The sequence below is a fragment of the Pantherophis guttatus genome, chromosome 6 (genome assembly GCF_059756535.1).
Source record: "Pantherophis guttatus breed Tessera chromosome 6, ASM5975653v1, whole genome shotgun sequence".
Taxonomy (NCBI): domain Eukaryota; kingdom Metazoa; phylum Chordata; class Lepidosauria; order Squamata; family Colubridae; genus Pantherophis; species Pantherophis guttatus.
In genome coordinates this window covers 105,358,562-105,377,072 of record NC_142068.1, presented here as the reverse complement: position 1 = coordinate 105,377,072, position 18,511 = coordinate 105,358,562, and positions in this window count along the sequence as shown.

The following is an 18,511-nucleotide window of genomic DNA, read 5'->3' as shown; positions in this document are numbered from 1 at the left end:
TGGGATAATAGAAATATAAGCCTCAGTCCAAGATACTGGAACCTGAGCCTCTTTCATAACCGCATTGAATAAATCCGTCATGTGTCTTCCTATCACGTCAAACACTATTTTGTATAATTCAACTGGAAGGCCATCTCTACCCGGGGTTTTGCCATTCGCCTGTGCTTTCATAACTGTTTCTACTTCCTCCATCGTAAATTCCGCATTAAGAATTTCCTTCATTGTTTCCGAGACTTTAGGCAAGTCTGTCTTTTCCAAATATTTCCGAATTTCACAGATATTTTCCTCTCCTTTCTGATAAAGCTGTGTGAAAAAATCCTGAGCTACCATTCTCTTGCCTTCCTTAGTACAATGGAAATTCCCAATTACATCTTTCAGCCCTTCTATTCTCCGTTGTTCCTGCTCCTTTCTAAGCCGGTAAGCCAACCATTTGCCTGTTTTATTCGCCCTTTCAAAAAAATTTTGTTTAGTCCACTTTAGTTTATTTGCTAATTCCTCTTGATCTAATAATTTAATCTGGTGTTGCCAGTACTCCCTTTCCTCTATCAATGTTGTCTGGGTTAATCCATTTTGCATCCTTTTGTATATCTATGTGTTTTACTTCATGGCTGTGCACCGCCCTGAGTCCTTCGGGAGTAGGGCGGTATAGAAATTCAATAAATAAAATAAATAAATAAATAATAAATAAATGGCGTGAATCAATGAATCCCTTTCCTGTTTCTGAAGAAGAATTAGAAGAATCAAAGGACTCTCACAAGGTGGAATATGATCCTGTTGCTTTTTCTCAACACAGAGAAACGCTCAGCTTCACCTGGAAAAGAGAGAGACGTAGATTCAACAGCACAGACTCTGCCTGTCCCAAAACTCCAAATTTCTCTGCCCAAAGTCTCCCCTGGAGGATTCAACCAAAGAGCAGAGCTGAGACTTTTAACATAATTCTCCCTCCCAGGAGGGATCCCTGGATAATTCAAGTAGTTCTTGGACTTGGAGATTGTTGGGAAATTCTCTGGAGGGAAATGAAATGGAGATAATCCTCATGTGATTCATAATAACAGGGGCAGAGATCGAATTAATTCCATCATTCAGAATTGAGAGATTTGGAGTCTCCATGCTTAAAACTGGCCCTGGAGGGAACTCAAGTCATCCGTGGCTGAAGAAAATGTTACTCTGATATTTGTTTGCATAATGATGTAAGACAAAACCTAGGGGGTCAGTTAATGCCAAACAGATCTGAACATAGATCTGAAATAGTTGCCAGCTGAGTTGGAGCCAAAATTTACTTTATTTTCATTGTCCTATTCTATTCTATTCTATTCTATTCTATTCTATTCTATTCTATTCTATTCTATTCTATTCTATTCTATTCTATTCTATTCTTTGATAACCTCAAGATGGATGCCTGGAAACGTAATCATGGCAACATGATTTATTTTTTATTAGCTTAGAGTTTTTGCTGCTTCTTTGGGCTGATCCACTTGGACAGGGGGATTCTCGGTAGGCAGAGAGTCATTGGAATGTACAAACCCCTGAAATCCTGAGGGGGTCATTCTTGACCTTCCTGGGGGCTGACGAGGGAGCAGCCCAGAAAATGGGGTGGGGGGGAAGCGTGGTTGTGTCTGAGGCCTCCATTGAGGGGAGGAGCCTCCGCTTTGGCACACATGGACCCCTTCCCTCCTCTCTCCAACCCTCCATCTTCCTTGTCCAGAATGTGGGTCTCCCATCCCCTACAAGCCCCCATCACAGCCAACGCAGCAAGGGGTTGACTAGAAGACCTCCAAGGTTCCTTCCAGCTCTATTCTGATTCAAAATAGACTCATAAAATCTTCCCTCTGCAGAGAGCTTTGAATATATCTCCCCAAACTATAGAATATCAAAGACATTTTAGATTCCTTGAAACCCATTAAATGGATTACATGGAATTACATTCCTGAATAAAAATCCAGAGGCTTTGGGTTTTCTCTTTCACTTTTTGGTAGGGAATGGGGTTGAGGGGTACCCCGGACCGTGAACCAGCTCATGAGCAAACACACTGGGACTGAAATAAATCTGACAGAGGCGTCTTGTGTAAAAATATAATTTACTTTAAAACATTTAAAAAGCACTATGTCTTTAAGAAAGCACATTAAAAACAAAGTCTTATCTTGGTTATGTGAAGCAAGGCTGTCTCCCTAGATTCCTCTCCACAATACCGAAACAGTTCACAAGTGAATAAAGCTAACATGAAGATAAGCAGCTTCGGTGTCGATACATCATCAAGGTAGTAGAAGGGCAGCAGCACAAACTTCACAGCTAAAAGTCACCTGAAGTAAAAACAGTTCAAACAGCAAACGTAGCTTGAAGTTTGTGGGAGGAAGAATGTCCAGCAACAGCAGTCCCGATGATAGCTTGCATGCTTCAAAACAGCAAAAGGCAAGCATCCGTAGGAGTTTCTCTGCAACAGCGTCTGGAGTCCTTATCTGTGCTTCTCCTCCCATCTGCGACATTGCACTGAGCTCTGCTTGCAGCTTCCAGCAAGAGCTCTTGCATCTAGGCCTAAAACAGTGTTTAGGCCTGAGTAGCAAGCGAAAAGGTCCTTGCTTATATGGGGAGTTAACTTGCAATTAACTAGGGTGGGGAAGGCTTGCAGGTAATTGCAAACAGGAGATGGCTTAATTGAAACCATACTGTTTGTGACTGATCAAGTAGCCACAGCAATCCTGAAAACACTCGTGACAATCCCCTTCTCTGCGGCTATTTGATTTTGTTAACAAACATACATTCTACATTGGGTACATGTACACATCAATGGTAAGTACATTCACATAGCCATCGATATTTTACCCAGGAGATAGTGGTGCTGGTCACGGGACAGCGGTTTGGTAAACACATAAGCTTACCAAGGGATCGTCGAACCAAACTAGGTTGTTGGAAGCTTTGGACAAACTGATATACTCAGCTTCCACTGTGGAAGTTGCAATTAACTTCTGCTTCCCAGAGTACCAATATATGGGGCTACTATTTAGGTATACAATGTACCCCAAGGTACTTTTTCTAGATCTAACATCCCCTGCCCAATCGGCATCCGAAAAACAACTCAATCTTAATTCTCTAGTTGCTTCTGGTTCCAATAACAATGAATAGTTCACAGTACCTTTTAAATATCTCAGGAGTTGTTTGATTCCGCTCCAATGGTACTGTGTGGGATGCTCAGAATGTCTAGATAACACATTTACACTTAGACTGATGTCCGGTCTAGTCCAATTTGCAATGTACAACAACGACCCAATCACGGACTTGTAAAGGGTCTTATCTTCAAACTTCGTGCTCTGAGTGTACATACTCTTAAGGAAGTCTGTTGCCATAGGGGTATTGCATGGCTTCGCCTCTACCATGCTACACTTTTTAAGCAATTCCTGAATTTTATCTTCCTGAGAGAGCCGAAACCCCTTCTCGGTTTTTACGAATTGCACCCCTAAAAATTTGCTAATGTGACCTAATGGTTTTAAGGCGAAACTCTTACTTAGGTCCTCAGAGAACTTCTTATGCCTGTTCTCTGATCTGCAAGTATATAGGATGTCATCAACATACAACAGTACCGTTTCCCTAATGCCCTGATCTTCCTTGACACAAACACACTCATCAGCCGATGATGGTAAAAAGCCCATCTCTCTCAGGCTTTTAGTGAGACACTCGTACCATCGCTTACCAGATTGTTTCAAGCCATATAGGTTCTTGTTCAACAACCACACATCGTCTTCCCGATGGCTTACTCCCTGAGGAATCCTCACGTACAGCTCTTTGTCTAACTGGGTGTGCAGGTACGCAGTCTGAATGTCGAACTGATATACATGTTCGCCTCGCATGGTAGCAATAGTGAGAGCTGTTCTCATGCTTTCAGGGCGCACCGTGGGCGAGAAGGTGTCCTCATAATCGTGAGGGAATCTCTGCGAGAATCCCTGTGCTACTAGTCTAGCTTTATAGATAAAGCCCCCACCTTCAATGGGCTTTTGCTTGAAAAGCCACCTGGTGCCGATCACCCTCTTGTCCTTGGGCAATCTTGTTGCCATGAATACATCCAGCCTTTTCAGGCTGTCTAGTTCTGTATCCATGGCGGCCAGCCACTTCTGTCATTCATGGTCAGGTAAGGCCAGCACATCCTCATACTTCTGAGGTGTGGCCGAAACCTGGTTGACTGAGGTAACAAAGTCATCGTACCTCTTAGGCTTATTGCCTCTGGTAGCCCTAACTGGTCTGCCTCTAGGCGTGTCACTGACATCAGAGTCATCTGATGAGTCATCTACCTCGTGACTCTCACTCTGCGTCTCAGAAGCTGGGTGCCTATCCTTCCTGGCTACCCCCATCTTACGCTTTAATATCCCTTTCAAGGATGCCTGGGATACACGCTCCCCAGAACCAGATGTATCCCTATCATTGGATAGGTTCTCCGATACATCCTCCGTTTGTCTACAGCAACTGCGGGAAGGGTTCTGAGTAAGAATCTCATTGGCATGGATCTTACTCCAATTGGCCTCTTCGAGAAAGGTGGCACACCTGGATATCATCAGTTTCCCGTTAGGGTAGGCAAACCTAAATGCCTTGGAGCCCTGCTCGTAACCAACGAATCTCAGTTTAACAGAGATTCGGTCTCCCTTTCTCCTGAGCTCCTTCGGGACATGAACATCGGCCATCACCCCAAAAACGTGGAGGTGTGCCAAGCAAGGCTTATGGCCGTATAGCACCTCGTATGGGGTCTTCTGCACCACGCTAGACCACACTCGGTTCAAGGTGTAATTCGCGTATCTAACTGCTTCTACCCAGTACGCGAAGTTTAATCCGGAATCCTCTAGGGCGCACCGCATCATAGTTTGTAACACGCCATTGTGTCATTCTATGACGCCATTTGGAAACGCAGAGTAAGGTGCGGTGCATAAGTGGACTATGCCCTTACTCCTCAACCAGCTGGAGAACTGATTCGAATTAAATTCAGTCCCTCTGTCAGTTAAGATCTTCTTAACTCTGACCTTGTGCTGGTTCTGGACTAAGTTACAAAATTCCTTAAATTTAGTCAACGTTTCACTCTTGGACATTAGGGGAAAAACGAATCCAAATCTGCTATGGTCGTCTACTATGGTAAGGAAGTACCGTCTCTTACCCATGGAAGGTGCGAATGGACCCACCAAATCCATGTGGACAAGCTGAAACGGGTGTTCGGAGTACCTCTGAGACCTCTTGGGCGCAGATTTCACCTTCAACTTTGCACTCCTACAAAGTGAACAATCTAGAAATGTGTTACAATAATTGATCTTGGTTCCCCTTGAGTGTTCGGTTACCTTTTTCACTATAGGGGAACTCACGTGACTTAACCTGCGATGCATCAAGTGAGCACATTCATTGTGCAGCGGCTCACCTATAACAATTGCATTAGCATTTTCAGGTTCCCTACTATCTGACCCTAAATTAAAACTTATAAAATTTTTATTAGCTTTACATTTATCGTTGCAAGGCTTCCTCTGGTGAAAGTCTTGATCCTCATCACCTAGTTCTAACTGTGATTCATTGTTGCTACCAAATGAAATAGTATAATTGCTATCACTGGAAGTTTCAGCATTCGTATTGGGGGAATAATAAGGCAAACCACCTATCTTCAAAACCTCCCCAATCACACATTTGTTGTTTTTGATCACAGCTGTTCCTCCTGAGAACAGAATCTCTATTCTAGGGTTCTCACATATCCTCATTAGGCTTAGCAAATTATGGTCTATCTCAGGTACATACAATGCTCCATTAATTTCTCCTATCCCAGGAATATAAACATCTCCAATGCCAACAACATTCACCTTTTTACCGTTTGCAACTTTGACCATGGATTGATGCCTTCTCATATTAACAAACAACCTTCGGTCACTCACAACATGGTTACTGGCCCCACTGTCCATTAACCATAGTTGCTGTTGCTGTTCCTACGTAAGCTCTGACTTAGTAGTTTCCACTATGCTTACAGAATCATCATTAAACCTAAGATTGTTCCCTTTGTTGCTTCTATTTGGCTTTTTACTCCTTCTGTAGTTAGGAACATCCCCACTTGGCTTTCTGCCTGGAGGGAATATCCTCCTTTTACATTTACTATCAGAAGGTGTCTTTAAACTTGCCCTAGCATTCACGTTTTGTGGGCAATCCCTTCTATAATGTTTTCTTGAACCACAATTGAAGCATTCTCCGATAGTATATGCTCTATCTGAACTATCAGGCCTTCTTAAAGGTTTTTCCTTTTTGTGGAAAGCCGCCCTGCATTTTCGCAAGTTATCTTCAGCTATTAATTTGCCAGATAACACTTCTAAAGATAAGTTATTACAATCAACATTATCCAGTTGTGATATAAAATTATCCCAGCTAGAATCAAGGGAATTGAGTATAACAGTAATGAGGATTTGTTCAGACACTGTTTCCCCCCTCAACATCAATTCCTGCCTTAACCTGTTTAACTCACATAAGTGTTCATAAATATTTGCTCCCGCCTTCAACCTCGTGGAATAGAACTCCCTATAAACCCTGTTTATAGCATGGGAGCTTTTAGAATAAAATAACTTATGCAGTTTTACCCAGACTTCCGTTACGGTCAGGTTACAAGGTATACTGGGATATAGTGCAGGGTCAATGGACATCAATAAAATACAAAAGGCCTTATGATGTAAAAGATCAACTTCTAAGGACCATGGTCTAGGTGGGGGTTTTAACAACAACGATAAAACAATCTCTCTCATTAAGATTACTTGAATACTCTTAACCCATTCCTTAAAATTTCCTCCACCCACACTTAAACTTTTAAAATTAGGAGGAAGGACCTGTACATTATTAAACATGGAAACAGACATTAATTGATGTTCAAAATGTGGTCCGTCCTGGAACGGGCAATAAGGCATTGGAATGGAAGCACACAGCACAGTGTCTTCCATCTGGCATTCTGACGGTCGTTCCTTCCCAATGGGAGGGATTAAAACCTCACGTTGTGCAGGTGCAAAGCTTGTCCTGGTTTGATTACAAGAGTTTGAGGGTCCTCTCTGGTGCACATCTCTAGGAATTATTGGATGCGCTCCCAAATTCCTATCTTCAGTTGAGGCAGCCTCCGGAACCGTCCTGGATGTCGATGTTGTCACGGATGGATATATCCCACTCGTGGCGTGCGCTGAATTAGTCGCAGACATCAGGGGTAAGTTGGTACGTGCAGCTACTATTTGTTGAGCCGATGGTGCCTGCAAACCATCGCCTAAAATGGTTGCCAAAGTTTCTATCACACTTGCAACCTTACGCTCAACATGAGAGTTTCTTAAATTTTTAGCAGAAGTCATTGATGTCATCAAGGGAGCTAAAGTCTTTATGGCCTGATCTATGATGGCTTCAACAGCAGGTGGCGCAATATCAACTTGGCCATGCTGGTTTAACAAAGAAGCAGGAACATTCAAATCAGGCAATCTGTTATCCCCCATTCTCCACTTATGGTCTGAGGTAGGGGTTTTAGGAAAAGATTGAAAGTCTCTTACCGATCCGGTGTTTTCTAGGACTTCGATCTTATTTCCTTTCACGGCTGGATTCTTTAATAATTCGCTAGAATCAGCAGTCGGGTTCTGACTTACTATGGGCAAACCTAAAAACTGAAGGATTGCCTTCCTAAATTCATCATCCACCTCTGAATTTGTTTTCAAGACCTGAAGTGACATTCTTCCAGTCTCTACTTCTTTAGGTGATGATGGTTTACTCACTATCTCAGGCACTTCAGAAGTTAAGGCCTCTGCTCCAAAACCTACAGCTCCACTGCACTCTAAATCAATTAAGATTTGGGGTTTTTCAGCCAAAGCATTTTTGGCCTGAGCCCCAGACAGTCCACTTTGTGACTTCATGCTTTTTGCTGCTGCTGCCCTAGTCAACATCTATTCAACTGCAGACATTTCAGTCTAGCACATTACCACATGAGCGTAGGTTCGTTAAACCATCCTCTGCTACCAACTGTTAGGGAATGGGGTTGAGGGGTACCCCGCACGGTGAAGCAGCTCATGAGCAAACACACTGGGACTGAAATAAATCTGACAGAGACATCTTGTGTAAAAATATAATTTACTTTAAAACATTTAAAAAGCACTATGTCTTTAAGAAAGCACATTAAAAACAAAGTCTTATCTTGGTTATGTGAAGCAAGGCTGTCTCCCTAGATTCCTCTCCACAATACCGAAACAGTTCACAAGAGAATAAAGCTAACATGAAGATAAGCAGCTTCGGTGTCGATACATCATCGAGGTAGTAGAAGGGCGGCAACACAAACTTCACAGCTAAAAGTCACCTGAAGTAAAAACAGTTCAAACAGCAAACGTAGCTTGAAGTTTGTGGGAGGAAGAATGTCCAGGTACAGCAGTCCCGATGATAGCTTGCATGCTTCCAAACAGCAGAAGGCAAGCATCCGTAGGAGTTTCTCTGCAACAGCGTCTGGAGTCCTTATCTGTGCTTCTCCTCCCATCTGCGACATTGCACTGAGCTCTGCTTGTAGCTTCCAGCAAGAGCTCTTGCATCTAGGCCTAAAACAGCATTTAGGCCCGAGTAGCAAGCGAAAAGGTCCTTGCTTATATGGGGAGTTAACCTGCAATTAACTAGGGCGGGTAAGGCTTGTAGGTAATTGCAAACAGGAGATGGCTTAATTGAAACCATACTGTTTGTGACTGATCAAGTAGCCACAGCAATCCTGAAAACACTTGTGACACTTTTACTATTAGATTTCCCATTGTGTTCAGGTCCAGTCTTACTTGGAAAACCCTGCAACATTTGGGGAAGAAGGTGCAGCCCAGCAGCCCTGCTCTGGAGGCCCAGAGGGAGAAGACCTTCCCCAGATGACCTGCATTGGGCAACCGAAGGGCCCAAAAGCCCTTGGCACACACTTATTGCCTGGTTCAAAATTCAGGCCAATCCCCCCCCCTCCCCCAATTCTATTCACAGGCAGTCCTTGATTTACGACCATAGAGGGGACTGGAATTTCTGCCCTCAGTCGTTGCAGTCATCAAGTCAAAGCAGACCCAATTTATGACCGTTTTCATGGAGGTCGTTATGCAAATCATGCGCTCATTCAGATCCAGTTCAGGCAGGAACAGGGAATCCTTGAAACTTCCTCCTGCTTCACCTGGACCAAAATCTCCCTCCAGCTTCTCTGGGGAACTAGGCAGCCATTCCCAGGGGCAGGTTTGAGGGGGGGGATTCATCCTGGGGGTCTCACTGCCTCTCAAAGAATGAATGATATTCTGGGGATATCTGATTTCTGATTTCTCCTTTTAGAAGGACATAGTACAGGAAGTCCTTGACTTTCAACCACAATTGGGACAGAGAAACTCATCATAAAGTGAGACCTCCCCTGACCGCGGCTTGCAACCTTCCCCATTGGCTTCCCCCTTGACTTTGCCTGTTGGAAGCCATGAGAAGATGGCAAATGGCCACCACGTAACCCTGGGACCCTGCAACTGTCATCAATGTGAGCCAGTTGCCAAACGCCTGGATTGTGATCACGTGACTGCAAGGACACTGTAACAATCTGCTTCTAAGTTGTGATTCTCAGCTTTGTCGTAACTTTCAACCATTGCTAAATGAATGGTCATAAGTCAAGGACTGCCTGTATTGCAGACATTCAGAGAATCCCAGAATGGAAGCTGTGAGAGGAGACCTTCATGATCATCTAGTCCAACCTTCTCCCCCGTGCAGGAACCCAATGCCATGAATACAGAATTGACATAGACGGATCTCTCATTCTTGTATTTTAATGGGATTTTCTTTATTTTTATCAGGGAGTTGATGAGAATTATTCGGGGCCAAATCTGATGTCCTTGCAAGGAACTGGACATGACCTGGAAGGAGAGTCATATCCAGCTCCATTGGGGCCTCAAAGGCCTGAGGAAAAGCAGCCAAACAGCCAAGAGGAGGAGCCATTTCAGTACTCGGTGGGTGGAAAACATGGCTAATTTTTCATAATTATTCAAAAATCCCTCCCAGTGTTTGTGTGTGTGTGTGTGTGTGTGTGTGCGTGCGTGCATTAGTTTAGTGTAAGAGTTTGAAAGAGAACAGTCCAGCTGCTTGGGTGGTGGTGTCAGCCACTTTCTGTTGTGCTATTTCTTTGTGTGTGTGTGTGTGTGTGTGTGTGTGTGTGTGTGTGTGTTTGTGATTTTGTTGTCTGCACTCAAGCTGATTTTCTCACAGAGCAGGGAGGGATGTGGGCTCTTAAGAAATGTGAAAAATAGAAAAAATCCCCTCCCCCCCATGCTCCTCCACTCCCTCTGGAACCCCTCATCTGCTCCTTCACAGCTGAATGTGGCTCCTTCTCCAAAGGGGTCTTCGCCTGTCCTCCTTTTACGGCCAGAAGGCCTCTCACTGCACCCCCTCTCCTCTGGATCCCTCCAGGAGGCCCAAAGACTGGCCACCCCCATCTCTCTGGAAGTCGGACTGGCCAGCAGATCAAGGGGAGGATTGGAGGGCAGAGGGGATTTCTAACATCTCCATTTACACCCAGACTGACCCCACCAATCTCAAGCCAAAAGGAGCCCCCCGTGACCCCCATGTCTTTGTCCATTTCCCTGGGCACAGGATGACCGCTGAGCCTGATTCTGTCCACTGCTTCAGACATTCAGCCAGACACGGAGTTCCCCACCGGTGTTCCCAAAACCATCAGGAGCCCCTGTGGATCCCACTGAGAGACCCCCAGAGTGGAGAAATCTCCCACTTGCTTTTCTCCCAGAGATTCTGACGTTTCCCCTTCAGATCATGATCTGTCTGATCTCGGTCCATGTCTGGAATTGGAGGGTGTTCCTGTCCAGCCTCCCCTTTTCCTTCCCTGCGCTGATTATTGGGGTCCTTGGATTCACATCCGGGGCTGTTTCTCTTCCCACCTGGGTGGAAAAGTTGTTTTGTATGATCCCTTCCAATTTCAGAGCCTCCCTTTTTTTTGAGGCCTATGGAAACACAATTGAGGGCCCTGGACCTCCTCCCAGCCCTGGGACACAGCAGGTTTCCCTTTTTCTTTGGGAAAGATTCCTTCCCCAATCAGAGTCCGCCTGAGCCCCATCATCCACTTCCCTCCCTGCCTAGGATCAGCTGAATTCCTCCGTTCAGACAACAGGAAAATGGGTATTTGAACCAAGCCTCCGGGTCATCCTCCATTGTTCCACACAGAGGGTCCCACTCACTCTGCAAAGCCAAATTCCCCCTCAGTTCCTGGATACCTCCAGACATCGCTCAGCTGAGCTCACAGCAGGGCCAGGGCGGCTGAGAAATTGGGACGGAAGGGACCACAAACCTTTCCAGCCACAAGAGACACTTGGACACAGACTGTGGTCTCACACACACTCCTAAACGGTGCCTTTATGTGGCAATGAGAAAGGTTATGGACTCAATCTCACAACACTCACCCTATAGGGCTGCCCCATCTGTTGTCCCTGGTGGCAGATGGAAGATTGTGAATCCCACTCCTGACACCAGTTTCTCCGGAATCAAACACAGGACCTAAAAAACCCAACAATCCAGGCTCACTGCAGTTGTTATTTATTCAGTGTCCATTGGAGAAATTTTCCTCCAGAAAATAGTGAGAGGAAACCTTACAGACAGAAGGATGCACTCATATTTATACAGTCCAGGAAAGGAGGAGAAAATGACAATCATACATATTCATATTTCATTTAATAGATGATGTAAGCATGAATATTCAGAATTAGCAAGACTCAAGTTACCTCCCCAGCCTTGTATTGTTGCTACCCTCAAGAAAGAATTATTGTGTAAACAAAAAGAAACATCTCAGTTGCGTTGCCACAGCAGTTTGGGTGAAATGTACTGAGAAATGAGGGCATCAACATTGCTCTATACATTCCTTCTATATTTCTGTCTTGCTAACATGCTCTCCTTTCTCCAAGAAATTTGTCTCCTCACAATCTTCCACACACCCTTTATTTATTTCAAGAAAAATAGTTGGCTCACTCATACATGCAGAGCAGCTTGGACCATTTTCTATGTTTGGACTGTGGAAAATGTTAAAAGTTGAAACTCCTCAGTCTCACATTTACACGTTTCTTCTGGCTGTAAGCTGCTCCTTTGTGAAGGATTCAATCATTTCCAAATTTGAAACATATACATATGATTTTCTTTGATTCATGCCTACTATCTAAATGGAAAGAATATCTCCTTTCAAATAAAAGAAACTTTTAACAATTCTTTCAATATCACATTTGTGTTATATCTCATGTTTTTATATTTGTTCTGCCTGTGAGCTGCTCCTTTGTGTTGAGGTCTGGCCTCAGAAGGATAATGTAGCACTTGGGGATGAAGATGCAGCCCAGCAGACCAGCACTGGAGGCCAGGATGGAGAAGACCTGCACAGCCACCATGGATTTCCCTTTGGTGCTCAGGTAGGTGGGCACAAAAGTCACCCAGACACTGCAGAAGACCAGCATGCTGAAGGTGATCAGCTTGGCTTCGTTGAAGGCCCCAGGCAGGTTCCTGGCCAGGAAAGCCACCGTGAAGCAGATGGCAGCCAGGAAGCCCATGTAGCTGAGGGTCACGTAGAACATGACAACGGCCCCTTCGTTGCATTGTAGGATGATCTCTCCAGGCTGGGAGTGGAGGTCAGAGTCAGGGAAGGGGGCAGAAACTCCCAGCCAGGTGGAGCAGATGACAAGTTGGACAGCAGAACAAGAGAGGATTACAGAGTTGGCCAAGCTCTTCCCTAACCATCTCTTCACTCGGTTTCCTGGTTTTGTGGCCAGGAAGGCCAGCACCACCATGATGGTTTTGGCCAAGAGAGAAGAAACGGCAACTGAGAAGGTGATGCTAAAAACTGTTTGTCGGAGAAGGCAGGTGGCTTTCCTTGGTTGACCAATGAAGAGAGAAGGAGACAAGAAGCAAAGCAGGAGGGAGACCAGGAGGATGTAGGAGAGGTCCCGGTTGTTGGCTTTGACAAGGGGAGTTTCTCGGTATTTAATGAATACTATTAAAACAAGGCCTGAGTTTAGGAAGAAGAGTAGGGCAAAAGAGACCAGGATGATGCCCAGATGTTCTTCATAAGACAGGAAGATTATAACCTTGGGAATACATTGGACTCTGTTCTTATTTGGATATTTATCATCTGGACACTTGGTGCATTTTTCTGTATCTGAGAAAGCCAAAAAGCAATATTTCTTTAATATTCTGTTTTTTACATTTCAAAAAATAACTTTTTTGGACAAAGCCCGATTCCAGGAATATTTTCCAAGATGTGTTGTTTAACCATTCCACAGAAAAAAAAATGATAATATAATTTTCTAATACTTTTATAGCTAAGGAATATGAAATCAGAGGATTTCTAGTGCATTTTGAATAAACAAAAAAAGAGTTGAGCTTCAATGCATGTTTTAATTTGCACTTTCATCAAAATGCTCTGGATAAATCCATTTCCACCAGGCCTTTTCTGCATCTGAGAAACCAAAAAGCAATTTTCTTTAATAGTCTGTCCTTTTATCTTACAAGAAATACCTTATTTGGATCGGTATATGAAGTTGAAGGAAGTCCCAGGATGTTAATTATTTCTGGTGTAATGAGTAGAATCTTCATCGGAATCTACCTTATTGCAGGTTAATAATGAATCATATAATCTTTTAGGCAAACATCCTGAGTCCTCGCAGTGAGAGCAGTTAACCAGTGGAACAGCTGGCCTCCAGAAGTTGTGGGTGCTTCAACACTGGAGGTTTTTAAGAAGAGACTGGACAGTCACTTGTCTGAAATGGTCTAGAGTCTCCTGCTTGAACAGGGGGCTGGACTAGAAGACCTCCAAAGTTCCTTCTACTCTATTTTGGTTGATTGATTGATCGATCTGTATGGCAGACTATTTGTGTAATGAGTTCCCCCCATAACTATCCACAGCAACAAATTATGGCCCAGTGACACCTTCTCAGTGATCCTCAAGGGAGGCCAATAAACAATGAATTGCAAGGTCTTTCAGAAGGTGGACCTGACCAATTCATCTAGTTTCAAAGAACTCAGATGTTCCTAGAAAGGTGAACTTAGCAGCATATATCCAAACTAAAAAGCAGAAGAGATATTTCCTCTGCTGTTAGTAAAGCTTGCCCAGTCTGCCACCCCCTCCTCCCATCTCTTCCCAGCCCCTCCTTCCAAGTCTTCTTGATTTAATTCCTTTTAGATAAGAAATTGTGTAGGTTAAAAATAAAAAACCCAGGTGAACTTCAATCTGTCTTTTAACTTTCATGAAAATGTTCTGGAGGAATACAGTTCCACAAAGCCTCCCATTTTCCTCTGGTGTGACCCACCTTCCTGAGTGGAGAAGGTCCCCTCCGGACAAGGAACGCAGTCATAGCAGCAAACTGGCTCTCCTTCTCGAGCCCTCTTGACAAATCCAGGACGACAATTTTCCACACATTTGGACTGAGACAGAGACTGAGCAGAAGAAAAGGAATGGCAAAGGAAAGGTGTTAGGACTCTCTGTCCATGGAAAATGGAGGTAGGAATGGATGGAGATAAGTAGCCTCAGTAACCTGAGGTAAGTATGAAATCTCTGACTATTTCTAAACAGATGCAGGAGGTAAAACAACTGGCAGATTCTTCCTTTAGTTCCTCCCTTTTGCTTTCAGAATTTAATATTACAATAAAGGACTTTTCCATTTAATAAAGTCTTGAGGGATGGAATTGGAAAAAGATTTAAGTATGGTGATATATTCATCTTAAAACTAAGAACAAAGTTTATTGTAAAAGATTGAAGAAACTTTTATTCTATTAGATTTTTTAATATGAAATTAAACTGTGATGAAGAAAGAAACCTCTGACCAGTAAGATCTTGAAAGGTTTCCATAAAACATGGCAAAGCCACTCCACTTAGGTCCCGTCTCTTGAAGAACTTCCATTAGATGACACCAACTGACATGGGAGGCCAACCACCCTGGAGACTCGAAGCTTTGCCCACTTGAAATGGGACCTCAGGCTTTGGAAAACAGAGAAAAGACAGCAAAATTTATCCCACCTTATTTTTTTTTTTATTGCAAAAGTTTTACAATTACATTTTCACCCCTTTTTCCCCCCCACCTCCCCCCCAACCTTCCCAACCTCCCTAACCCTCCCTAACCCTCCCCCCCCAGACTTCCCTATTATGTACTCATAACTAATAACACTGATATATAAGTTTGAACCCATCCCTCCCCCTGTGTAATTTTTCCTCTTTGTCTCTTTACATTAAAATATTTCTAATACATTATTTTCAAATAAAAGCTATTTGATACTTTCTAGTTTGGTATTTGTTCTGAACATATTCTATCCACCTTTTCCATTCCCATTCATAAGTCTCTTGTGGACAGTCTTTTAAATATGCTGAAATCTTCGCCATCTCTGCAAAACTGGCCATCTTCAGAATCCATTCCTCAATAGTGGGCAAAGCTTCATTCTTCCAGTATTTACCTATCAACAATCTTGCCGCTGTTATCATATACAATATCAATTTTGTTTCACCCAATGTAAAACCCTTAACTATACCCAATAAAAACAGTTGTGGAGAAAATTGAATTTTTTTCTTCAAAACATTCTGCATGACCCACCAAATTTTTATCCAAAAAGCCCTAACTTTCCTACAGGTCCACCAAACATGATAATACGTAGCATCTAAACATTCACATCTCCAACATTTTGGCTGAACATTAGGGTACATACATGACAACTTTTTAGGATCTAAATGCCATCTATAAAACATTTTATAAAAATTTTCTCTCAGGTTTTGCGACTGTGTAAATTTAACATTCTGAACCCAAATTTTTTCACAAGTTTCCAGCATCACTGGTTCTTCAAAATTCTGTGCCCACTTAATCATACAATCTTTAACTAATTCCGTTTCTGAGTCTCTTTCTAACAAAACATTATAAAGCCTTTTAATATGCATTGGACCTTTCTCTCTTGTATGTCTAACCAATTCTTCCTCATGCAACATAATACCAGTTTTTTGGTCCTCTTTCCATCTCAGTTGTAATTGATTATATTGTAACCAAGTTAAGTTAGACCCTTCGTCCAACAGTGTCTGTAATGTCTTCAGCTGCCATCTGCCCGCATCTGTGAAAAGAACCTCTTTATATAACCCCCCCCCCGAGTGACATTATATTTGTATTCCACAAAGTATGACCAAGATCCAGCCATAGCGGTATTTTATAATCCCATTTGAGTCGGTGCTTCTTCCAGACTCTCATCAAGGAGTCTCTAAGTATATGACTTTTAAATACTTTATCTACTTTGTCGTCGTAAAATAAATAAGCATGCCATCCAAATTCAAGATCAAAACTTTCTGCATTCAATATTCCAGTCTTTTTACTTCCAAACCAATCACTTGTTAAAGTTAAAGCTGCTGCATCATAATATAACTGTAGGTTTGGAAGTTTAAGACCTCTTCTTTCTGGAACATCTTGCATAATTTTCAATTTCACTCTCGGCTTCTTCTCGTTCCAGACAAACTTATTCACACCAGACTGCCAAACTTTCAGTTGTTTATCACTTTTAAGCACCGGAATCATTTGAAACAAAAACAGAAATCTTGGCAAAATGTTCATCTTAACTGCTGCTATTCTTCCAAGTAAAGACAGTTGCAGCTTTTTCCAAGTCTCCATGTCTTTCTGAACCTCTCGCCACAACACCTCATAATTATTTTGAAACAATTTCATATTTGATTCTGCAACCTGAACTCCAAGATATTTTACCTTAGGTACAATTTCAAAACCTGCCCTCCTTTCAAGCTCATGTTTGCGATCTTGTGTCATATTTTTAACTATCATTTTAGTCTTTTTTGAATTCAGTCTAAAACCTGAAACTCTACCATAGTCTTGTATAATGTCCTTCATCAGGATTGTTGATTCCATTGGTTGTGATAGGGTAACAACCAGATCATCTGCAAATGCCTTTATTCTATAATCCTCTTGCCTTATCATTATGCCTTTCAAAATTTTAGAGTCCCGTATTGTATTTAGCAAGACTTCCAATGTTAAAATAAATAAAAGTGGGGACAACGGACATCCCTGTCTTGTTCCTTTTTCAATTTTAAACTCTGTCGTCAGACTTCCATTAATAATGATCTGTGCCTTTTGCTCTTGATAAATTGCTGAAATCGCCTGTATAAATTGGTCCCCAAAGTCCATCTTTTTTAAAGTCTTTAGTAGAAAATTCCAATCCACTCTGTCAAAGGCCTTCTCTGCATCCAAAAAAACCAGCACTGCAGGAGTCTGTTTATTCCTATCAAGATATTCCAATAAATCTATTACTTGCCTTACATTGTCCTTCATGTATCTGCCCTCAATAAATCCCGCTTGATCCTCATGAATCACCTTTTGAATTACTGGCATCAACCTGTTGGCTAATACTTTCGCATAGATTTTATAGTCTGTATTCAAAAGAGATATTGGTCTATAATTCTCTGGTTTTTTAGGACCAACTTGTTCTTTTGGTATCAAAGATATATAAGCAGTTGTCCATGATGGGGGTATTTTACCCCCTTGTTGAATATTGCAAAATAAATCTCTAAGTTGTCCCACCATTTCAGCTTGTAAAGTTTTGTAATACACTGCGGTCAAACCATCCGTGCCAGGAGCTTTGGCTGTTTTTAACTGTTTAATTGCTACTATTATCTCCTCCTCTGTTATAGGATGATTCATTCTTTCCTTTTGTTGATCAGTAATTTTTGTAACTCTCTTATCATTTAAATATTTTTCTATAAGTCCATTCTGCACCTCCTCTTTGGCATATAGTTTGGTATAATAGTCCGCAAAAGCTTCTTTAATTAATTTTTGTTGAGAAATTTCTTTCCCTCCAATATCAATACTATCAATAGTCCGTATACTTTGTTTTTTCCTCAATGTGTAAGCTAACCATCTGCCCGGTTTGTTAGCGTTGCAAAATGTATTATGCTTCGCATATTGTAAATTTGTTGCAACTTGTTCCGCCATAAGCATTTGAAATTGGTCTTTCAAAAGAGCCTTGGTACTACAGGGGTTTAAGGCACCCTGTTATTAAGCTTATTAAGACCAGCTGCCTGCAATTACTGCAGGGTTCGAATCTCGCCAAGGCTCAAGGTTGACTCAGCCTTCCATCCTTTCTAAGGTAGGTGAAATGAGGACCCAGTTTGTGGGGGCAATAAGCTGACTTTGTATAAATATACAAAAGGATGAAGGCTATTGCTGAGCACATTGTAAGCCGCCCTGAGTCTCCGGAGAAGGGCGGCATATAAATCAAATTAAAAAAAAAAAAAAAGTTTTATAGCACTTCGTATTCTTTCATCTGTTGGGTTTTTAATAAGTAACTGTTCTTTATTCTTTATTTCCGTTTCCAATTCAGATCTTTTCTTTTGTCGGAACAGTCTATGTTTAGAGTTCATGTAGATAAGTACCCCTCTCATATAAGCTTTACTTGCATCCCAAACAATTTCAATTGGGGTACCTTTATTCAAATTTATTTCAAAAAATTCTTTCAAATGCTTTTTAAGTTCTATTGTATTTTTTTCATATCTAAA